The sequence below is a fragment of the Triticum aestivum genome, chromosome 6A (assembly GCF_018294505.1).
Source record: "Triticum aestivum cultivar Chinese Spring chromosome 6A, IWGSC CS RefSeq v2.1, whole genome shotgun sequence".
In the NCBI taxonomy this organism is placed as follows: domain Eukaryota; kingdom Viridiplantae; phylum Streptophyta; class Magnoliopsida; order Poales; family Poaceae; genus Triticum; species Triticum aestivum.
In genome coordinates this window covers 561,811,206-561,816,531 of record NC_057809.1, presented here as the reverse complement: position 1 = coordinate 561,816,531, position 5,326 = coordinate 561,811,206, and positions in this window count along the sequence as shown.

The following is a 5,326-nucleotide window of genomic DNA, read 5'->3' as shown; positions in this document are numbered from 1 at the left end:
CAACAACTTATACACAAACACATATATTGGACATCACATAACTAAGTATTCAGTGACATGATAAATTTTACAGTGGACTCCTAATAAATTGCCACTGATGATAATATTCATAATTAAAGTTCATGTGAGCTAAATGATGGCACATCCATCAGTTAGAAACACAAAAAGAACACAAAATGCATCATGAAAACGGGACACGAGTGCTAACAAAGATCAGGGAAATCGAGCCATGTAGCATTTAGAGAAAACCCTAGAAATCATAATCATGAATGTATACATAATGGTTTTGCATCTAGAGAAAACCCTAGAAATCAGAATCGAGCCGTGTGGCAGAGGGGATCAGTTCAAAAATTACGGCAACTAGCCACGAAATCAAAAACGGCAAATTAATCACTGGAACGATGTGCATGCGAAATAGGGCCTAACAAATAGCATCTGCACCACAAATTGAACGCATTGGGCGCATTTCTCGTTTGTTCTAACATGTGACCATCCCGACGAACATCCCGCCACTAATGGCGTCGAGAAACAGAGCACGAACTACTGGAGGCGGATGTGAGGGCGATTGAGTCGATGTTCACCGGTGGAACAGAATACTAGCGCCGAGAATCGGCCGGAGAAGGCGCCGCCGCTCGCCTTCACGGAGAGAGAGCGGGGGCGGAGCGAAAGAGAAGCAGGCACGCGATTACCAGACGATTTGAGGCGCACGAACTACTGGGATGTGAGGGAGATTGAGTCGATACTCACCGGTGGAACAGAAGACCAGCGCCGAGAATCGGCCGGAGAAACCGCCGCCGCTCGCCGTCGACGGAGAGAGAGCGCGCGCGGAGCGACAGAGAAGTGGGCGTGCCGTTACAGAGTAAATGAGGCGAGTGGTGGGGGAGGGGATAGTTAAGTCAATCGCACAACATGGGAGACGGTTCAAGCGAAGCGGGCGACGAAGAGATGGCCCACACACCAGCGATAGACAAATCGAAACTACTCGCTGGAACGTTTCGCGTCTGTCGGATTTGCAATTGACGTCATCCAGGTGGTGTGGCGATTTTGCAATAGGGCACAGGGTTGCCAAATACATTTTTCCTATTATGAATTATTAAATCCTACTATCCTAGTATGGTACGTTAGTGTTGTCTGTAAAATAGTGAATTAATCTATTAATCACGGTGATTGCATTAGGATATTGGATCTGCATAATTTAGCAACTGAACCAACGATCAAGGAAATTGGCTCCGCCATACATCCTTGCTACTTCACACCCTTCCTGCAAATTTTGGTGATCAATTCCGGATTAGATCAGACGTGACGTCGGCGTGATCGTGAGCTCGTTAATTCTCTGGCCAACTAGCCAAGGTTAGCACAACTAACAACTACTTGCTCATCTCGATCAGTTCCCACCTTATACCTATTACATTTGTACATCAAATTTCAATTCTTGTCATTTTTATGATTTATATTTATCAAGAGAAAAGGGTCACCAAACACCAGAAATATTATTTCAGCTTAATTGTCGAGGGCATGTTTTCAAAGCAAAACGATAGACGACTTGCTTGAGCATTGCATGAAAACTTGCTTCGAAAGGAATTCACAACTGAATTCTCTTCTAATGAAATTGTTAATATACTTTATGTTATTGAAAATCATTGAGATTATATAACTAATTCAAATGTAACTACCACATGTCTATACTATATAGCAATGAAGAGGTATTTTTTTCAACTTTGCTTGGCCCCCCCTATGTCCAAATCCTAGCTCCGCCCCTGATTGCCGTAGAGCGAGGGGTGGTGGGCGTGTCAGAGCAATTGGGGGGGGTGTGCGGGGGTATGAGAAGGCAAAGAGGCCAGGGGAGAGGTTTGTTGGGATTTATTGTACGGACTAGCCTCCCAACGCGAGAGGAGTAGTAACAGGAGGCGCAGGCTGATGCCGCCTACAACCACCAGCTCCTCCAGAAGAATCTGCAGACGGAGGAGCAACTCGCTGACGGCAAGGCGGTCACGCCGGACGGGGACATGGCTAAGCAGGAGGCGCTGCTCGAGTCGTACCGCACCACCCACGACATCCGCCTTGCCCGCTAGCGGTACCACCAGCGGGTGGCGGAGGTGGCAGCCGCCGGCAAGGAGTGCGACGGCAAGGTAGAGGAGGCGGTCTTCGACCTGGTTCATTAGCAAAAGTCTCGCCGTGTGCTGAGCATTGGGTTAGCATTGGGTTATCTCAAATACTCTGGACCAAACACTTTCACGGCTGCCTTTGTAAATTGTTTGACGAAGAAGATTGAAGTACTCTCTCTCTCCCATTGCCAAGTTGTCATCAATGGAATCCATCGGAATACCTTATGTCATCATGCAACAATGGGGCAGTGACCTATTGCTCAATGTTATGTCCAAGAGCTCTGGCACAGTTCCTCCTTTGAGTGAAGGATTGATCATGTTGTTTCACAACATTGCAAATGTGAGGAAACAAGCTCGTGGACATCCTAAACCAGCGTCAAAAGTGCCTCTCTAGATAGGGAGGTATTGTGGCAAAGTAGTTGTGCCACAATCGGTCGCCCGCCTCTTACCGTTCTCTTCATAGAAACTCACGACCAAAAACCGAACCTCCGTGCTTCAGCTTCTTGTTCTTGTGCATCATCACAATCATATCAATATCTCCCTCCCCGGTGAAATCAAATTTCCCCATCTAACAAGGAATCATTGTAATAGTTGGAGTCACATGAACTCAAGTACGGATGAAACTATCTATCAAGCTATAGTTCTACAAGGACAGTCCGTTCTACAAATGCATAGAAAAAACACAAACAATTTTTTTACGTTTGTAGATATTCCATCAAACAACTAGTGTGCGAGGAGGAGCAATCCGGCCGACGAGTCGTCGATGGCTTGCGGCTTCCTGGAGGGGGTGGGCAATGACCACTGGAAGTGCTCCTCAACGTGGGGAAGGCATCTATGCATCCAGAAGTCAGAGACGCCGCGCCGTTGCCGCTCAAATGTCACCGTACCTCCGCTCGGCCGCGACAGTGGGGCTACCGGCTATGGTGCTCCGTCGGATGCTAGGTCACCAAGTAGGGGCATAGACGAATGGCCATGGCCACTACGACGACGAATCGACACGGGCGGAGGCCAAATCGGGGCGGGCAGCGAGGCCGTGGGCGGCTAGAGGAGGAGTACTACGGTTGGGAAGTACTTCGGGGCATGCGGTGGAGCGGCAGTGGTGGCCTACGGTGGCGGATTAGCGACTGCGGCGGCGGTGGGCGTGCGGGTCAGACATGTTCCGGCTGGAGGCGGGTGAAAAACGGCTGAGCACAGACGATTTGTGGCAGCCTTGCGCTTTTGCGGTTGCCGCATATTTGCCGAACGCAGAGCCACTTTTTGGGCTGCCCTTTTTTTTGCAAAAATAATTGGTATTGGGCTGCTATTGGAGGACTTTTTTTTGCCCCTTCATGCCCTAAAAACGCCTTGTACCCAATAATAAGATAGCGTTGAAGATGCTCTTACCTTTTTAATAATGGAATATATTAATATCGTGAAAATACCAATTACATCAAGCCTCTGCAACAACGTAATGTCGTAAAGACATTAAGGATGCACACAACCAAAGCACACAAAAAAACAAGAATAAAAAAACCCCGCTATACTGATCAATTCCTTATAGGTAGAACCACCACCTAGACAACACCTGAAGTACAAATTCGTCAAACGCGATGCCTCCAAGAAGAAAACAATGCACAAGCACCGTCATCGCCCGATCATATATCTTAGGTTTTCATCTTGGAGAAGATCCATGCTTCCAAAACAATGCCTTCAATAAGGTCACTGCTAGACTCAATCAATTAAGGCCAGACCTTGGGTTTTCGCCCTGAAAGTTAAGACTCTGTACTCTGCTTGTGTTGCCGCCCCCACTTGCCGATGCCACTGCTACGAATCACGAATCACCAAGCAGAGTCCTCATCGCCACGAAGACTCGATCTGCCATTACAAGGCCTTAGACCTCAGCCACCATGCCGTTCTTTGTCACTGTCTTCATCATAAAAATCGAAATACAGATGCTCTTACATGGTTGACTGGCTCTTAATCGAGTGTTTTAAGGAAAGACTCTGAATCCAATAGCATGGTTGCGTGCCAATTCGAATCACTCGGTTGCTAAACAGGAGTGCGAAGAGCAACATAAGTACAATATGTGTTACGAAACGATGACCAAATATTACATTACCAATGCTGCGCGGATTACATGTGTGACAGTGTGACACGAACCACATAACTTCCCAACACAGTGACGATCCATTACAACAGTAGTAGTAGTAGTAGTAGAACCAGATGTAATCTACTGTCCTCGACAACACCAATGCACAAACAAGTAGGGAGAGAAAAGAAGCCCACACACTGTACAGTACACAGACATAGCGGACCGTTATTACATACGTGCTTCATGACGCGGGAGCACCGTGCACCTTGTAAGCTCTTCTAAGCTTCCGCGGGAGCACCGCAAAAGCAGAGGAGCTTCGCGATGCGCTTCATGACGGCGCCGCGCCTCGCCGGCGGCTTGCTCTGCTTCGCCTTCCCTTCTTCAGCGCCGCCACCGTACCCCTTCTCCATGGAGACAGAGAGCCAACAAATATTACTAGACAGAAGAATGATCTGTTGAGGAGGAGGAGGAGGATCAGAGCCAAAAACACTTCACGGCACCAACACTCGGCAGGGGAGACGTATAAATACACCCATGTCTCTTGGAAGAACTGCACGGCCAGCCATTTTCACGCCATTTTCGGGGTTAAAATCAGGCAAATGCATGGTAAGTACGTACGTGTGACTGGGCGCTGGGTTTCTTGTCTGCTCCTCCAGCTCTGTAACTTCACGCTGATGTCCCCAGTTGCACCGCCGTTGCATTCTCTAAATCCTTTCGGCCTTTTTCTCCAAAAACGTACGGGCGTGTCCCCTGCGGAAGAAAATGTCCGTCCATTTTCGGTCACCGTCTGCCGATCATTTCGCGTACAATCACTTGACTGCAACTAGTGAGCTAGTGCCGCCGGCGACCAGGTAGGTGTATGGAATGTTCCAGCCCTTTGGGTCGATCCAAGTCACGCCGAAAGTGAACAAGTAGACAGAAGGACGTCATTTTCCGGCGTGGCTTCAAAAGAGAAAACAACCTGAAACATGGTTTGATCAGTTGCAAGGCAATTCATTCGCATGGTTTGGTTAAGCGCTTTTGCTAATCTTCAGTTGCATGAAAATTTGGTTCCTGCTTGACTCCGCGTAGATGAGATTCCATGATCGAGTGGCTTGTTCCCGTTGAATATGGCAAATGTATGTATTCTGTATGTAGTTTTTTTGACATT